The following is a 20,510-nucleotide window of genomic DNA, read 5'->3' on the forward strand; positions in this document are numbered from 1 at the left end:
TCACTATTTATGTCAGTGACATCAGATTCCCTGCTGCAGTGAACCAGCCCAACCTCAGCACCTGTGAGAGGAAGACAGGAAACACACTTTACGACCTGTACATGATGTCACTACACATGCACACATGCATACATGAACAAATGCACACATACACACATGAACACATGCACACAAATACACTCCTCACTAAAGCAGACACACACACACATACACACACACACACACACACCACCAGCAATCCAGAACATACTCAATAGTGGTTAATGGTGGGGTACAGTATCACAAGACAAACAGTCATATCACACGTGTCAGCATGCAGTATGTGTGTTGCTCAACAGCATGCAGTTCGAGTGTACACAGTCCTTGCTAATAACAGTATACATGGCTTTGATGCATGTGTGTTGTTGTTCAGTGATTGGCCTCACCCTGGAACGCAATGTGTACATGGACACAACATTGCTGTGCAAGTATTACAAGCTCTTCAATGTGCTGTGCACCATCACTCACAGGTATACATACCATGGCTGGATGTTTATCTGTGTGTCACATAGTTATCCATTACTGATTAGAGTGTCTGTGTCTTTAGAAAATAATTGTGGACACAGGTTTAGCTCATGCATGCTATGTATACACACAAGATGAGTGGTGCGTGTATTCCTGATGGAATACCATTGCTCAACGTAGCCATTGCACAGTAGTTATGGTGAGTATAGAACATATTGTGGACATGCCAGTGCCAGCCATGACATGGCATGCTACAACACAACTGAAACATTAAACATCAAACATACCCAATGTGTGTCATGTGACCTATACACTCAATAGCATTACAAGACATATATGTGTCACGTTGTGCAAATGGTGATTGCTATGCATATTGCGTATAGGTGCATATGTTTGCATGCACACAACATTGAGGTGTATAGCAATGAATGCTATGTGTAGTACTGTGGTTACTGTAACTGGATGACGTGTAGTAACATGAGCCATCATCATGCAGCATCATGTGGTCACTCAAGGCTACTAATGTGTGCCACACAGGCACCTATCATGCTGTATCTGAACCGCAGTACCATGGCTACATTCACCATTTCACAGCCAGTTGTTACATGGGTTTGTAAGGTGCCTAATAGGGGGCATTGCCTAACATGAATGTGTTGTGTGTTGAAGAGTGTTGCACTGCCCCATGATAGGCCTCTACCCCTCAGGTATATTATGTGTGCTATATGGATGACAATTGGGATACTGGAGTGTGACCTTACAGCATGTGTCTGAATACGCCATGTGTAGCATATTAACATGTACTGCGTATGACGAAGTTGTGTATGTTGTGTGCATGTGTATCGACTGCCTATCCAATGTCCACTATAGTGTAGCCACAATTGTTTGGGATGCTCTGTGTATTGCATGTGTTTGAGACAGCCACTCATGTTACTGAGATGTGCATAGTCTCACAGTAAACATGCAGAGCATGCATTATGCGTAGATGTGTTACATGTGTACATGGCCTACATCTCACCTATGACATGCACATTTTATTTGCAATATTAAATGTAGAACACACTCACCAGCATGGGTCTGCTGCCTTGCTGTCACACCAGAGGGACCTACAAGGATATGAAACAGTTTGTCAGTGGCAACAACTGTGGCATTGCTACTGTGGGTTTGCAATCTTACAGTAGCCCAATGGTTGATAGTCACAGGCCTACACATCATGTTCCAAATTATCAGTATTGCACAATACCAGGCTCCACATCTTCTAACTACACAGTACACATCTCACATATGCATAATCTAACAAAAGAGGTCACAGTAGTCTACAGATATGCCATGTTACCTGCACACTCCATGTGAACTTGCTGGGGGGCTCCGGCCTCCATGATGATGCATATGTGCTGTTGTTATTGGCCGGGAGCCCCTAGGCTCAGGAGCAGCTCCTCCACTCTGGTGAGGGGGGGGTGGGTGGTAACCCCACCACCCGTGGCAAGCTGTTGCCTACGGACATCAGACACACACTGCCGGACATGTCTAAGTAAATCACTGCAGTGATGGCGTACCTGCTCACATGTCTGGTTGTGCATGCCTATGTCATTTATCCTATGGACAACATCTTGCCACAGTGCAGTCCGCTCATACTGGTCCTGGCTGGTTCTTGAGAATAGCAGGGTGTAGTTTTGGATAAGACTGATGGTTAGGATTTCATCCTCTGCACGACTATAGGTAGGGTTGCAATGGTGGGCCATGACCCTGGAAGACAATGAAACAATATGTGTGAGCAAGTCATGTGGCACACTTAACATTCTACAGTACAGATATCACTGAACTGCCATAAATAGCAAAGTATTGTCTGTCAGAGGATACACACTTTCAATACCACATATCAGTGCTCAACCCACAACTGCCTGACAGTGTCTGATACGCTCTATATATTAAAACATTTTCTGCACAGCAGCAAAGAGAAACCACTACGTAAGACTATGCAATAGTACATGGCACACTGTATGTGACGCAATGCACCACCTAGCCACAGGAGGTATATATCAAGCTAATGCATAAAGAAATATGTAATCCATTGTAATGATTGTAAAGTCCAGTTACAGTATTACCAGTATACCACACTAGTTGTTGATGGAAAACTCCTGCCTAAAATATGTGCACATTTGTGAATATAAGTGGCATACTGCTGTACTAAACTATACATGTTGCTAGATACGCACTTATATCCTGTAACACACATTTGACTGAGGGCATGTTACAGGCATACCCACACACACATCAGACATACTTACAGGACACAGAGGTATGGCAACCCATATGTGCTTTACGTGTGTACCATACAGTACTGTGTGTCAGTACTTACAAACCCTTATGCCTGAGGTATGTAATCTTTGAGGACTACAGGTAACACGCAAAACAGTGTTTCCAAGCAATGTGGACATGCACCATACTGTGCTGTTTAGGCCTACAGCTTCAGGTAGTACTACAGTTCATACAGGATTTGGATTCACCAGCAGTACCAATCAATGAGCATACTTGTACTGCTTTATCCTCCAATGGCATACCCCAGTTAACACCAAGGGACTATGTATGACCATATGCCATACTGTTTTTTCTGGCTAGCAATAGCATACACATCTTTTGCTGGGATCAGAGCTAGGACACATAATACCATGACAGAAACAGTTTCCCACTAAGCTATCCCACATATACACAACTGTGACACATTCACCAACACATTCACCATCACACTCAGTCAACCTCACATAGCAATTATTGCAACAAGTACATGTGGGTGTATATTGGTTCATAGGTAGGTAATAGGCTATTGGCCCTAGGGCCTATAGAAGCCTAGCCAGATACCCTGGCCTTTGACACTCAAGTAATTTAATTTCATGCGCCCCTGTCAAGCAGAGCCACAGAGGCGATTCCCGGGGTGTATTCAAGACTATTCATGACAAGTGCTACTGAGGAGCTTTGTTTGCTATTGATAGGTAGTTTGTTCCGGAGTATGGGATGTCTCTGAGATGGGAACCCATCCCTTCAGCATGTTCTGTTTATTGAGGTGACAAGGTTTAGGTCCCTAGAGCATGTAGCTCGTAGGGATTATGATCTGTTTACGTGGAGCATGTCTAACAGCTCTGGGTTTGACACAGCTTTGCATGTTAGGCAGAGGTCACCTCTCGGTTAGCGGTATGCGACACAGTCTAGCTGTGGTTTTGTGAGACGGTCTGCATAGGGCATCTGTTTGCGGACAGTAATACTCTTTGTGAGGTATGTCTGTGGCCTTTCCAGTTGCTGTAGATGTCTTGTGAGGTACATACCAGAAGGGGCATTGTACTCTATAATGGGTTTTGTGAGTGATGAGTAAAGGGGAACACTGACCTCTTTTTTCCTGGATGACACAGCTTTTGTGCTGAGGTGTGCCATGTAGACAGATTACATGACTAGTGTGGCACTGTGATTATCAAGGGGGAGACTACTGTCCACCTGTGTCCCATGGTCTCATCACACTTTCGGTGTTAAGTCGACTACCACCTATGTGGTAGTTCATGGGAATGGTGTTTTTAGCAAAAGGGATGCCAATGCATTTCCGACATTGAGCTTGAGGCCATGGCTTTGTCACCAGCCATCAGTCGCAGTAAATATGACTCTCTCTCTCTCTGTCTATATATATATATATTTTTATATATATATATATATATATATATATATATATATACATACACACATACATAAACATCCACATATATATAAACATCCATTGGTGTACATATAGATATACACACATATATATATATATATATATATATATATATATATATATATGTATATATATATATATATATATATATATATATATATATATATATATATACAGTCCACCTTTCATGGTGGGAATATCAATTATGCGAAGTATGTGGGGTATACAGTTATGTAAAGATATTTCACAGTCTTGTGTGAAATGCATTGAAGATGTTCTCAGCCCATGTGGCTTTAGCAGGCCTCACTGGCTGCAACACTGCACACCTAACAAATCACACCCACAGCGTTTAACCACCACGTCATATACCAGCACTGTATGCTGTCTTGTTTGCCACACACTACTACCTACATACAAATATGCACATAATAACCTTCATCAACATATATATGACCTCCCTTCAGGAACAGTTGCAGTATGTCCCTTGCTCTATGCACATGTACAGATGCTAATATATCCGACACAGATATATCTCTCTGTATGTGTGTGCCATACACACACAAGGTCCACACTGTTTTAAGTCACTGGACCTCACAGCTGACCTGTTGGGCCTTGCTGCAACATGGACAGGTGTCACGTGTGAGCACACAGTAATATTAGAGGGTGTATATATAGCTGCAAATGCTAGATTAGCATACTAGCCTGGTACAGCTGTTGCCAATACTAAGCTACACATTGATATGACTATCATGCATGTGTTACTCTGTCACATACATGTTTATATAGCTGTATGCGCTACTCCCCCAAACAGCCATTGTCCACACTACTGTACAGAACACAGATAACATGGTTCAGATGTTTGACATTTAATGCTGAGCTACATATATCACAGTTATGTCCCACTGCACACAGCTACACACTGATTTGTCCATGACAGTAGTTATGCTGGGCATCTGTGCATAGATACGTACTGCTGCCACATATTGATGTTTCAAAGTATGTCGAGTAGTCTTCAAATACATCTACTACACGCCATACTTATCTGTTACATACCTTTCCTTTGTATGCATTCGTAGTTTTCAGTTCGGTGTCCCTTTGCCTTTTTTTTTTTTTTTCGTCTGGTGTGGGTGTGTGTGTGTGTGTGTGTGTGTTTGTGAATGTATGTGTGTGTCTCTCTCTCTCTCTCTGTCTGTCTCTCTCTCTCTCAATATCTGCAATGGGATTATTGCATGTGTGGGCAGCAAGTACAGCCTGCTTTTATAAGTATCTGCACATGTGCATGTGATGGCCTCTGCACCAATTGGTGGCCACAATTTGGTAACTGCATGCAGCCTGCTGTGTGGTAATTGCAGTACTCACTGTCATAGCAACCCAATGCTATAAATTGCTATGTCAGGTAGGCGTAGCCCTTTCAGCTTTCCAAAGTAGGACCCATGTTTGTTTGCTGTGGATACCGTTGTGTAAGTCAGAAGGTTGGTATATTTCTTATATCTGAGGCTAGAGGTGTAGCCAGTGATTTAAATGTTGTACTCAGACCTGAATGTTGCCACTTCCAGTACACAGTTGTCAGTGTAGAATTGTATTCACCCCTACAAATGCTAACACAAGATACATGGGAGTATGTAGTTTCTTTTCTACTTATACAATTAACTGCCATACAACACTAGTTATTGAGATGTATTCATTTGGCACATGAACTGTTTGTGAACTGCTATACTGTGAATATTAATGTACTCACTTCTGCACAGTTTTTGCTTTTTTATTGTTGACATTAGTACAGGATGCTCAAGAAAACTGGACAATTCCAGTACTGAGTATGCCTGCCTACAACCTTGGTAGACCCTGAACACACAGGTATATTGTACATTTGGGTGGGGATGCAGACATACAGAGAGTATTATGTATTATTGTGTGATTGTTATCTTGCTGGACTTTAATGGTTGTTGTGTACCTGTTAGTTTAGCAAGGCAAGTAGTCTGTCTGCATAGCTCACAACTGTGGACCTATCCAGATGGTAGCCAGATGTTAGACTGTTATTGTCTGTTTGTGCAATGCCCATGCCTTTCCAGCACTGGTACAATGCCATTGTTACAGTTGTTTGCTACCAGTACATAGCTACATCCTTTGGTATTTCAGTGTTGTACTCCTACATAAGGGTATGCTTGTGGAACTCCTTCCAAAGATATTTGCACAGTGTGTAACAGTAGAAAAGCTGATATGCCTGTGTGTTTCTGCCTCGGCCAGGCCTCTGAAACACTCAGGTACATATTTGAACAGAGTGAGGTAAAGGTAGGTAAAAGTGAGGTACACCTTATAAATATTAGGGACAGTAAGAGGAGACCTCAGGAGCACCAGTCCATATGAATTACTACACCTTTTCTGAAGTACAAGTGGTGTCTAACTCCTACATATTGTCATTACTCATTAGGTGTAATACCCCACCTTTCTGCCTAATGTCAGTACTTTACAGGGGATTCAGAGGGACACAGCTAACATATGTTTCAAAATCAGGGACATCCCTGATATGTAGTCACAGTTGGGATGTATGCCCTCTGCCCTAGTCAGATATGCCAGTGTTTGTCCTGCTATGATACTGTGTGGGGGTTGTAAAGTGCTGCTGTAACATCATTTACTGCTAGAATGGCTGGTTCTCTTATCACAGTCATGTAATGCAATTCCACAACAACTGCTGGCAAAGTTCCACAGAACAGGTTTTGTGTTATGGCATTCCTATTTTTCCTTTACATTCACTCATTCTGAAATTATCAGTCATATGTTAACAGCTCCCTACATTTCTGCCAGCACAATGACATTTCTGGGGAACACAACACCAAGCTACTCATGTGCCAGATTAACCTGTACCTGCTGGGCATGAACCAACAGTTGAGGACTGTGATTATGCTTAAAAGCTACTGGCACTTCCTTCATCCACTTTATATGGGCCTACCCAACTGTGTGTTAACAGCGCTTAATACAACAGTACTATTTCTATAATGCAAGAGTACAACAACATATCAAAGAAAATGGCACAGACACACTCCAGGAATTATACCTTTATTAAAGACTTAAAACCCTTTTCTAGAGGCTCTCTCATTTGTTTTATATAACAGTATATGCAGAATAATTATTAGGGAATTATTATACCTTTCTTTATTGTGCTAAAACACTTTTTTCAGGCTCTGTCATTTATTTTACATAACAGTACAAGCAGAATAATTACTAACCTGCCTGGTGGCGCAGCCTTAGCAGCCTATCTGCATAGGCTTGCTGATTCGCAGCACGGACACCTGCAGCTGTGAAGTAAATGAAGTGATATTGAGACATACCTATCCATAGTATACACTAGAATAGCAATTCTTACATACTTAATTCCATGGCTACTTACTCAGTAGTGGGGCATTTTCCATCTCACAGGCCTCCTGGATCCACTGGTCCAGTTGATCCGCCTTGCGTCTCTTCAGGTCTGTGTGGTGGGGTCTGACCTGCTCACCAGTCCGAGGGACACCTGTGGCACTGATGAGTTTATGAGCTAGATGGTCCCAGGCTTCTGCTTTGTATTGGGTGCCCTGGTACTGGCCCTGCAGGAGTCTATCCTCATGATTATGGACAAGGAGCCAAACTATTACTTTTGACTCCTCAATGCCCCAACAACGTTGTGCTCAAAAACGAGAGCCCTCTCCAGAAACGGCCATTGCTGCCTGCAGATGGGAGCTACAACCAGTTATGGCAAGTATTTCTGCCTATGGAGCTTAAATATGCATAATTTCCCGCACTTATTTGTGATTGGCCAGTTTTGAAAAAACTCAGCTGAAGGCACACCTGCTTAGCAATGGGTCAACTTCCATTGATATGTATGTGTGTGTTGAAAGTGCATGCTTATGAAAAGCTGTCATGGCTTAGTGGTTTAGTACTGTGATTATGGTGCACAGTATCCTGGGTTCGAGGCCTGTCATTGCTTTTTATTTTACTACTGGCCAGAGCGGTTAGGAGGTGTGGCTGTGTTTTACCAACTTTGCTCAGCTTTGCCCGATGTTACTCTACGTTGCTCTACACTGCCCATTGTTGCCCACCGTTGCACTGGTTAGCGCGGTGTGCAGCTTCGCGCAGACATCTTCTGTTTGCGCTCGTTTGTGCGATGTGCAGCTCCGCGCAAAGCTATTGCGCTAGTTAAAGCAGTGCTTAGCTACGAGCAATTATATTTAAATATGCTTAAAACTGGTAAACTTTGTTAGCAGTGCTTCACATTGTTTAAGATACGTTACTTATGCATCCATCAGTATGCATAACCATTTCACTTTCTTTTATATATATATATATATATATAATTTATTCACTACTACATAGGCCATTTCAATGCTTTTTACTGAAATTTAAATGATAAATGTCAGGGATTATTTTTATATACAGATTTCCAACAGAAAATAGAAAGGGAAGTGGTGGGACTCGAACCGGGAATGGCTCCTCTTTGTGCAAAGGCTCTACCACTATGCTATTGCTATTTTCATGGGTTCATACTAGGCTATCTGCCCTAGGGCATTTATAAGCCTAACCAGAGTGTGTTTGGCTTTCACCACCCTTTTAGATTAGTTGACTGTGCCTCTGTATAGTAGGTCACAGAAGGTAGCCCTTTTAAAGTTAGTTTACTGTACCTCTGTCAAGCAGGGACACAGAAGAGATCCCAGGGGTAAACTTATGATCTCCCATCCACTCGTCAAGATTTCTCTTGAAGAGGGTCACAGTAAGGGGCTCTGCCTAACATGGATTGGGATTTTGTTCCAGAGTGAGGGGAGCCTCTGGGATATGAATCTGTCCCTCCAGCATGTCCTATTTACTTCTGTGCTGAGGTTCAAGTCCCTGGAGCATGTGGCTCTAAGGGATTTAGATTTCCTGAGGTGAAGCATGTCCATTAATTCTGGATTGGACATGGCTTTATACGTCAGACACAAATCGCCTCTGAGTAGGCGGTACGCAACTGAGTAGAGCTGGAGTTTCTTTAGCTGAGCTGCATAGGGCATCTGTTTGAGCCTCTTGATCCTCTTGGTGAGGTACTTTTGGGGTCTTTCCAGTTGCTGCAGGTGTCGGGTAAGGTACATCCCAAATGGGGCACTGTACTCAATTATGGGTCTGATAAGTGATGAGTAGAGGGGCACATTGACCTCTCGATCTAGATGTGAATCCTTTCATGATAAGGTGGGCTATACAGAAGGTCTTTCTAACCACTTTGGCAACATGATTGTCAAAGGAGAGATTGCTATCTACTTGGGTCCCCAAGTCCCTAATTACTTCTTCCGTACTTAATGGATTACCACCTATGTGGTAATTTGTGGGCACATTGTTTTTCCTAAAGGGGATGACTATGCACTTTTTGGCATTTAGCTTTAGGCCATGGCTCTGGCACCAGTTATCCATCTCTGTGAGACCCTTTTGGAGGATGCTTGTGTCAGCCGGAGAGTCGATTATGGCACCCAGTTTGCAGTCATCTGCGAACTTGGTCAGCCATAGTCCACCCGTGTTAGCCTGTACCTCTGAGAAATATATACTGAACAAGAGAGGTCCGAGGACTGAGCCTTGTGGGATGCCACTTGTAACTGGTTTAGAGTCTGAAATGGCACCTGCTATTCTGACCATGTGGGTTCTATCCCGAGCCAGTTTGCAACCCATCTTGTGACATAGGGGTTGATATTTAAGCTGGTGAGCTTATTTATGATGCCCGAGTGGGGTATTGTGTCGAAGGCTTTTGCAAGGTCCAGGTAGGCTGTGTGGACTACCTTCCCTTCATCTATGGCTTTGGTAACTGTTTCAAAGAAGTCAACCAGGTTCAAGAGGTAAGATCTGCCCTTAAAGTCAAATTGGGTAGGATCCAGTATCTGGAGGTTCCCAATGTCTTTGTTTATGATTTCCATGATGATATACTCCATAGCTTTGCAGACCAGGCTAGTCAGGCTTATAGGGCGATAGTTTCCAGGGTCTGTTGTGGCACCACCTTTGTGGAGTGGGACCACTGTTGCTGTACACCATTCCTTGGGTACATTTCCTGTAGTAAGTCTGAGAATGAACAGTGACTTTATATGAGGGTTTAGTTCTTCTTGGAGCTCGTGTAAGACGCAGCCTGGGAGACCGTCTGGTCCCATTGATGCTGTGTTTTTTGCTTTGGATTGCGCAGCTCTCACCTGTGCATCTGTGATCTCAGGAAGACTACACTCTGTTGGGATAGACATTTGCTGTTTTGGGGGGGAGGGGGGGGGGAGAAGTTTGCACTGAACCTTTCTGCCAGGATGCTGGCAATGTCTGTGGGTTCAGTGTATTTTTTGTCATTTTGCACTAACTCAGAGCATATCTGGGAGTTGCCTCCCAGGTTTCTGACATAACTAAAGAAGGCCTTGTGATTATCTTTAGTGTCTTGTGCAATTTATCTTTCGAAGCTGGCCTTAGATGATTTTATGAGGGATCGTAGTTTCTTGCTAGTACTGAGCAGAGACACCTTCCCTTTTTGGGATTTTGCTCTATCATGTAGTAGCTTTCTCCTTCTGTTGTATAGCTTATTTATGGCCGGGGTCCACCAGACAGGTCTCCTGCCTTTGAAGGAGTGAGTCGGTTTTATTTGGGATAGCATGCTCCATGCATTCCTGTAGGTGTCCATAGAATGCTTTTGTAAAGAATTCTGCATTTTGGGCCATATTTTCCACTGGCCTGGGGGCTTTGAAGGATTCCACCTTGGTTTTGAGAAATGTGAAGTTTGATTTTGAGAAGTTCTTCACCGTGGTTTCCTTGGCTAGGGGTGGGGATGGAATATGGATGTCCAGTGAGATTAGTTTATGGTCTGATCTTACCAATGAGGGTTATACCTCTGGTGTTGAACATAGAGACCCCATGTTGGTGATGACCAGATCCAATATGTTTTCCCCTCTTGTGGGAGTGGTGACCAGTTGTTCCACAGCATTTGAGTTTATAAATTCTAGGAACCGTTGGGCGAGGGTGTTTGGGCTTGAGTAGTTTTCCCAATCAATGTTTGGGTAGTTGAAGTCACCCAGTATAATGGTCTTTGGAGAGACCTTCATATTCTCCAGTGTTCTCAGGAAAGCCGACTGAGGTTCCTGTGTTTGGGAGGGTGGTCTGTAGCAGGCTACAAACTGAAAGGCAGTTTTACCCACTGTTAGTTGCACATGGATGGTCTCCGATGCTTTGTGCAGTGCCACTAACCTGGAGGTGTGGGTATCTTTGATAAATATGGATACTCTCCCTCCTTTTGAGGTTCGGTCCAAGTTTTGGGGCCGGAAAGCATGGTATGAAGTATAACCTGTTAGTGCTGGGGTACTCTCGGGAACCTTGAACCAGGTTTCTGTTACTGCACAGATATCGATATTCTCCATACTGAGGAGAGTCTTGAGTGCGTGCATCTTGAGGTTTAGACTTCTGGCATTCAGCAGCATTAGCCTTAGTTTTTTATTCTTTGTGTTGTCTATGGAGGGGGGTTTGTCTTTTGAGCCTTGCCTAAAAAAGGCACTATGGGGGAAGGCAAGAGCCTTTGTCAGTATTCAAAAACCCAGGGCTGACAGGTGCAAGCCGTCCATAGCGAAGCAACGTGGCTTGTCGAGCATGTCATCCCAGGCTGACAGACATTGGTTCCCCTTTGAATGACACCAATACTTTAGCCAGTTGTTAAAATTGATCATTTTGTCTTAATACTGTGGCATTATTCTTGGTGAGGGTAAGATGCTATTCAAGGTCAGGGTCATACTGGCCTGGGCTACATGATCAAAGAGCTCCTCTATGTCTTTTTTCATGTAGTCGAGGGAGGTACGTCTCAGGTCATTCACACCAGCATGGACAATGATGGAGTCATATTTGTACCTGCTTTGGAGTGACCTGAGTGCTTGTGTTATGTGGCGGATCCTGGCACCCAACAGGCAGCTTACAGTGACCTTCTCCTTGTTCAGCCTGGTGAGTGGGACATCAGTGTGTCTGACAATACAGTCACCTATTACAAGTGTATTAGGTGTGTTGTTTAGCCTTAAGGGCTGTGACTGTGTGGCACAGTGACTTTGTGAGCTATGTGGGTATTGTTTCGTGGTAGGGGTTGCTTGGATGTCTGCTTTGGAGATCTCTGCTGCTTAGGCAGATTTTTATTTAGAGCCTCCAAGTATGTTTTTGTGTGTTTATGTGTTTGGTTTTCTGATGCAATAGGTCTATGTGAGACTGGATTTGTGGTGTGTGTGGTTACCTTCTCCTCCTGACAGGCTGTGCCAGTACTGGGTTGAGACAGCTTAGCCTCCAGTTTGGCTATTATAGTTGCATCTCTCACATATATTTGAGCTTGTTGGGAGGAGGAGAGGGTGGTCTGTACACATACGGCAGTTGTAACATTGCCTCAAGATTCCCAGATTCACCAGCTGGACTGGGGAGTAAACCTGAAACTGACCTTTGGACATGCCTGAATAATATAGGGAACTACTCATTGACTGATTAGAATGAACCAATAGGGAGCAAGTGCTTAAAAGAAGTATAAGCGCATGTAGTGCTTAAGTTTATTAGTGTTTACCTGTGATATTACCTGTACGGGCAAGTGCAGGGCTTTAGAATGAAAATAGAGTGCTTACTTTGAGATTTAGAGCAGTTCTAAGGGAAAAAGTGAAGAGCAGACTTTGTGGAGCCGGGAATAGTTTAAACCTGTTTAAGTGGCGCTGCACGACGCTGCTCTGTGCACAAGGCCGCGCAAAAAGAGAGTTGTGGGGTTTTAAGAGAGAGAGATCAAGGAGTTTGGAATTGACCCAAAATGGCCAATAAAACTACAGCTTCTAGGCAGTAACCACTCCTACAGGGACAGGCAGGCTGCTCAGTGTTAACCACTGCCACTGGTGAACACAGAGACTTCCCTTTAGCCCAAGCAAGCACTGGCCTCCATGAAACTTACAAACAGTTCAGAACAGCAAATCTGTAACTGAACTTTCTTAAATTTCAGAAAGTGGGAAAAAAGCAAGATATTTTTTTTTGTTTTAGTTTAAAGGTAGCAGAGATACACAAGTAGCAAAATGATTAATTTGCAAATAATTTTCTTATTATCCTCTTCGATGTCTAAACTGCTAACTGTAGCTAAGCAATGGGCAAACCCGCACAAACACACGCAAATACGGGCAGCTATATCGGGAATAATAAAAAAAAAAATAAAGTTTTACATTTTATAATTGTACAGGGGTTTAGAATGTGGGGGAGTGTAGTGTTGGGTATGTACACATTTGAGCGGACTTGCTCATGTAGGTTGACATTTCCCGATTGAGAGACTTGCAGGGGCGTGGATATTTGCACTGTTCAGCAGACTGGCGTTTCTGTGTAAGACTACTTTAGTCTTACACGGAGGATTCATGAATCCTGGGGATTGTCTTTTGATGCAATACTCTTTATACTGATAAAATGAAATGCTGATTATAACAAAAGTATGATCATTCATGAATTAATGGCAATAATTGATGCTTGTAGATCAAAAGAAAAAGTGAATACTGAAAAACTGGAGATCTACAGAAACTTTATAAAAGATAATGACAGCAACTTATGAAAAGTATAATGCATTAGACATGCTAAACTATCCAAGAATGTTAAATAAGAAAACTGGGGACAGCGATGAATAAGCAGAAACTACAAATATCTGCAAGCAGACAAATGGTAACCATGTTATATCAAATCAGAAAGTGGCAAAACAAATGATCAAATAGTTAAAAGAAGAAAGGAAGTTAATTTGCATTTGTTAATTACATTATAATTTGTATCATAAAATTATGACAGAGGTCAAAATACTTATTAAAGCTGATTACATTTGCAGGTAATAAAATTATATAGTTCAAATACCATCCACCACATTTTGAAAATGTATTTAATAGATTCCACAGAGAAATGTATTTAATTTGAAAACATCAAATTCATATATTACAATGCTAATTATGTCCAACATCAGTGCCTGGAACCATGTATTTATACCAGGGAGGAAAATGTCTAGCTTAAGAACCCTAGATATTAGGAGCAGAGGAACTGAGAAAACGATAGTCAAAATCATCAAACAATGATCAAGAACCTTCTTTATTATGGGCCGGTACTTGTCAAAGTCAGATATTAATCATATACTGTAAATCTGTTGAATTCTGAAATAATAAATACAATGATAGAAACAGAGATGTGAAGATGGATTTCTGAGTTGCTTTCAAAGCAGGTATAACCTTGATTAAAAAGGTTACAGTGAAAGTAAAAAAAAATATTACTCTAGGTAAATCTTTCAAGTAAAAAATGTATTATACTAAAGAGGCTTAAGGATGAAAAATTAGATAAATCCTTCATATGGGCATTTGATCCATACATTTAAATATCTAAAGAGTAACGTTTGTAGGGCAACATTACAGGCCAGATTCCAAAGGAGTCATCCTCATTTTAAGTCTGACCTGATTCTGAAGGCCTTGCTTTCAGAGTAGGTGGACTTACTTCAGTGTAAAGGCTATCTATAAACTGGCTTACACCAGGGTTCAGATTTCAAAACAGCCTGCTGTCAGTGTAAGTGGGCTCTTATACTGAGAGCAAGTCTTTTAGAATTGGTGCCTACATGTGCAATTTATGAATCATGAGAAGGTTACATAAAATAAAGGGCTCTGCTTTGAAATTGGTAATTTATATTCAGAACTTTAACCTTGACTATGAAGTTATGGAAAAGTACTCTTGTATGGTTAGACATAAGGCCATCATAACATTTTTGAAAATGTAACATAGGGGAAAAACACACCGGAAAGCTGAATTTGATCCATTAGAGCAAATGAAAAATAGAACAGAAATGTATCTGTATGAACATCACAACAAAGACTTTGGCATCTATAGCTAAAAAAAATGATAGCTACAAATTTACTAGAGCTGCCAGTGTGCCAGGGTACAGCAGTCACCACTTTTTATTCAGTGAATAAAGAGATGTCAAACTCAAATTTATTCTAGTGCTCACATGCCTAACCAAATTACATACAAATGCAAAAATGAAACATAAAATCAATTAGACTAAAATGTGTTAGTGTGGGATAACATCTATCATAAATATATACACTAATCTAAACCCGATGTAGATGCATGAATAAATTAAATTTAATGTCAATAGATAAATCCAAACTGAAAACGCATTTTTTAAAGGAATTGTTTAAGTTACCTAAAGTGGAGGACATAAGAATCTAATGTGTTAGCAGATTCTATGGTTATGACACTGGATATGGCAATGTGTATATCCAAAGCCATGCTCTCAGAATGACCAGCAGTCTGCTAGTGGCTGACTGAATGGCTCAGACCAAAATGGTAGGTGACCATAACTGTTTTAGATGTGGGGGACACAACTGTACAGAACTATATGCATTATGTGGGTTATGAATGAAGTAGAAGTGAATGTAGATACAGCAATGCAGTGATAACAGGTTTTCCAAATTAAAAGTCAATGCACTGTTATGTTCCAATGAAAGTGGGCAAATGACTTTGTTAAGAAACTGTAAATAATGAGCATTGTAGGAGTCTAACCAGAAAAACACCATTAAGAGCACAGTTATTGAAAGGACTGTTGTTAGAATAACGCGTTTAATCTCAGCCATAATTCTCATAAGGAAGCACATGGTCATAACAGGTGATACAGTGCTCGAAAATGTAGTTTGATGTAAAAAATTATTCCGAGATTGCACATTTTGGCCCAAGAAAACAGACCAAAGAAACAAAAAAAAAACTCCAACACAATAAACAGAGCTGTTGAGTAGCTGCAAAAGGAACTTTACTGCTGTTCTACTACCTTGTCTAAATGCCTTCACAGGAATCATTTTCAACACACCATTCAGCCAGTAAAGATCCTTTTGTAGCTAATTCATGGCTCTGCTTATTGTATTGTACTTTTTTGACAATGGACTATAGTATATCCCCTCATAGATTAAAGAAATGATGCTGTGAAGTGCCTCAAAAGTGACATGGACCATTAATGCTTTTGTCTTTTTGGTGTTTACATTCAGACAAGTATGTTTCTTGTAACCAGACAGTGTTGTAGTAAATCAATAGCCAACATATGATCCTGATATGAGCAGCATATGGGCATCAACATCATTACAACAGAACCACAGACAATGGCCTCATATGTTTTCCTGAGCTGGGAATGCATATCTAATAAATAATAACTATGCCCCACAAGTTACGGTTTATAACAAAAGTGGTAATTGTTGTGGACAACATCCTCTGAGTATGTCCAAAAAGGTAGGAAGCAATCCAGCACAGGATGGTGGCAGCAACATCACCTCATCACAGAAGTTTTTATAATGATGTTCCATCATCTACCTTGTAAAATGTTGCTGGAAGATCAAAGGAGAGTAGAGCAAAATGAAAGATCTGATTTTTCATAACAAGAGATCATGTACCACCCTAATAAGTGCTGGACCTGTGATATGATATTAAGACTGAAAGAATCCAAAAAGTCAGGTTTAAAAAATAGATTAAAGTTTTATGCAGCTCACCTTCTTAATAACTCTACTGATGAATGGAACGTTTCAGATTGGTTGCAATCAATGCCAGTCAAGATGCAACCAGTGACTTCTAAAGTGAAAATGGAAAGACCCTGAAAAATCTATTATATTACGATACCCAGGACTTCAAGCAAACTGTTAATAGCTTGAGTGTCTTAAAAGACCACAGTGAGTATAGGCCTAAAATGACCTGTCAACAGATCATTAGGTCAGAGCCATTGTAAAAAAAGAGTCTGCTGCCTCATCATTAGAGTGTGTAAAGTCATTTTTGGTCATTAGACAAGATGACCTTTATGGCCTGATGACCACCCTGAAATGCTTATTTGATTACTTAGATGGAGACAAGGTCTTCCTTGACAAAGACATTGCCTTTTTGGAAATATCACAGACTGGTTAAAAGCACTAAACCATGCTAGTCCATTCACTTTCAAGGCAAGGAGTTCAAAATCAAACCAAGGCTCACATGCCACATAAACAGGGTGGGTGTATGTGAGGACAGGCAGACTTGTCTAATGGAATTGGAATGGCATGCTCATAGGGCAAGAACCAACTGGTCAGAGTCATCACTGACTGGAGCTGGGAGAGAAAAGTTGGTCATATAACAGGAAGGTTAAAGTATAAATGGGAGGTCCTGTGTAACATGGACAAAAAGTGGCCAGAACAAGACAGCAGCTTTACCATCAAGTCACTGGTTGCCATAGATTCATAAGTACTTATTAGTCTGTTGATTGATCTTCAGAAGCTTAGCCATACATTCCCATGATGTTTTTAGTCTTTATATTAAGTATGAATAACCTAGAGTTGAGTAGAATGTTTACATTTTGCCCATCTCCACAAGGGACAAGGGTGCTTAGCATGGGATGAGTTTGTTTAGCCATCCATTCATTCAGATTACTTTTGAATAGAGCAAGAGAAGTATTTTGCTTTACATGGAGATGATTCCAATGAAGTGGCATTCATAATAATACATATTCATCCCTCCAACATATTTTGTTTATGTTGCAAAAGAGATTTAGTTCTCAAGTGGATGTTTATGCCCCTACTGAACTTCTAAATGTGCAGTAGGCCTGACAAGATGGTGTCTGTTGAGGATGTATACATGAGGCAGAGGTTAGCCCTCAGCAGCCTGTATTACACCAAGAAAACAGACAATTCTTTGATAAGATCAGCATAGTTTTTATGACTTATGTCCTTGATTTTCCTAGTAAGAAGGCATTATGAGCATTCAGGTTGTGTCAATGTTTGGACAGGTACATGCCAAAGGATCATTATATTCAAAGATCAGCCTGATTAGTGCAGAATATAGTGTTACGATCACATCCTCTGGAACTGATCACCATAGCCTAGTAATATGCTGGGAAATTAAAACTCACTTTCTTTTAACAATGGATACATGGAAATCAAAGGACACTTGTTATTTGCATATGTTCCCAAGTCCTCAACTACTGAATCAGTTTTCAAAGGTGTGTTGTCAATGCAATAGTTATAATAGCCTTCTTGCTTAACAAAGAATAATATTATACACTTCTTGCCAATCAGTTTTAGTTCATAGTTATGAAAGCAGTTATTGGTTTAAGAAAGGTCCATTTGGAGGATATTTGTGTCTTTCTGGGGAGTTCATGGTCAGCTATAAATCCTTAACAGTACCTTTGACATCTGACTAGTAAATGCCAAAGAGGAGTGGCCCATGTACTGAGCCATGGGGTACACTGCTTGTCACGTGTCTTTTGGAGGAGGTGCAGCTGCCTACCCTAATTTCCTATGTCCTTTAATGAGCCAGTCTTTTATACAAGAAGTTATCTAGAGACTGACATTTAGCTGGGAGAGTTTATTAATGATTCCTGAACATGGGGTGGTATTGATCACCTTGGTAAAGTCTAGATTTGCATCTAGTCAAACAGGTTAAGTTTATAGGACCTGTTCTTTACAAATCCAAATTAGCTTGGATTGAAAGATTGTAGGTTATGCATGTCCTTCAATATTATTCCATAATGATTCTTTCCACAGCCTTACAGATAAAGCTGGTCAGACTTATTGGTCTATAATTTCCTTGGTCAATCGGTACCAGACCTTTATTTATTTATTTATTTTACATTTGTTGACTGGGATAGTCTGACTGGATATATGTCCATTTTCAGCGGAGGGCCATGGAGAAAAGCTCCATACATATTACAGAAAAACTATTTCATATATACATGTATATCACATTTTACAAATTCCATACAGATTTACATTCATTAAAAGGATCTAAGAATCACACAGTCACAAAAAGCTGTTAGGTTATTACCCGAGTAACTAAGATATAGTCACTAAGAGGAGAGAAAGTCCTAATTTGGAAGACAGTTGAGGGGGTAGAAGTTAGTCGGGGGTATAGTAAGGACATAGCCATTGTGTTTTAAAGTACTGTATAAGATTTTTTTTTTTGAATTGAGCTAAAGAGGGTTCTGATGTTAAGACAGCAGGAAGTGAATTCCATGTTTTACCAACAGAGTTGGCAAACAGAGCTTCCCCAGCTGAGTTGTTAGTTTTTAACGTGTAAACTAACATTCTGTTGGATGATCGGAGTGTCTTGAGATTTTAGTAGGGGGTAATAAGACTTTTAAAAACAGGCAAATATTTGGACTGGTAAAGAATCTTATGGGCAATTACTAGTTGGTTGACCTGAAGTAGGTTAGGTAGTTCAAACCACCCTAGAAGAGTAAGGTTAAGGCAGTGATGGGATCTATAGGCTGTACCAGTGGCAAATCTAGCAATGTGATTATAGCAGCTAGTGAACTTGTTCTGATCAGTGTTACTCAAGTTTGTGAATAAGGGGAGGCATAAAGAAGCGTAGAAAGTAGGTGTGCACGAGCAATAACAGTCCTAGCTAGGGGAGTTAGGATGGGTTTAATCCTACATAGAGAGCCACATTTTATATTAACTGCTTTAAGTGTATGGTTAATGTGCAAGTCAAACTTCAGGTTATTGTCAACTCTTACACCTAGGAGCTTGGTAGAGGGATCTGGACAAATAATGGTGCCGTTGTTGGATTTTATGGATAATGTTGGGGGGGGTGGACCTTTGAGATGGAGAGAACAGCAGCAGCTAGGTTTTGTTGGGATTTAATATGAGACAGCGATTAAGGAGCCTGGGGGGGCTCCAAGCATGATAGGTAAAAGGGTGGATAGGTTGTCCTTCCATAGGACTGCCTGTTGTCTACCACTCAGATAAGATTTGAACCATTGGATAACCTAGGTGTCTAGGGAAATTGTTTCCAGTGTTTGTATAAGTAGTTGGTGGTTTACCATTTCGAAAGCCTTGGAAAGATCTAAAAGGATTGCTGAGGAAAGTTTATTACTGTTTCGGTTTTGATTTATGATGTGACAGAAGAAGACAAGGGCAGTGGTGGCACTGTGTTATGGCCTAAAACCATGTTGAGAGTTTGTTAGGAGATTGTTCTTGGTAAGATAGTTCAGGAGTTGTCTATGGATGCATTTTTCCATAATTTTGGCTAGTGGTGACAGAATAGCCATGGGTCTGTAATTTGAAAGCTCAGTGGAGCTGCCTCCTTTATGGAATGGGATAACATGAGATATCTTCCAGATGGAGTGGATGAAAAACTTCAGATGTAGTTCTATTGACCAGAATGGATATTGGGTAGGCTACAGCATCAGCTACTTTTGTATGTACTGTGATGGGAGGAGATCTGCAGCTAGGGTAGCTGGTTTTAATTTCTTGATTAGTTTTCGGATAAATGATGTTGAAAGGTAGGTTGGCCACTGGGTGTAGTAGTAATTGGATTTAGGCCACTTTGTGCAGAAGAA

General features: G+C 41.1%; 1 protein-coding gene across 1 annotated transcript in view; it reads right to left on the reverse strand.

Moving 5' to 3' along the window:
• LOC122799352 (transmembrane protein 132B-like) overlaps positions 1-20,510 on the reverse strand; it is a 2,948,958-nt gene that overhangs the window by 682,932 nt on the left and 2,245,516 nt on the right. The window lies entirely within an intron of this gene.

The sequence above is a fragment of the Protopterus annectens genome, chromosome 4.part0, assembly GCF_019279795.1.
Source record: "Protopterus annectens isolate FY-2018-M chromosome 4.part0, PAN1.0, whole genome shotgun sequence".
In the NCBI taxonomy this organism is placed as follows: domain Eukaryota; kingdom Metazoa; phylum Chordata; order Ceratodontiformes; family Protopteridae; genus Protopterus; species Protopterus annectens.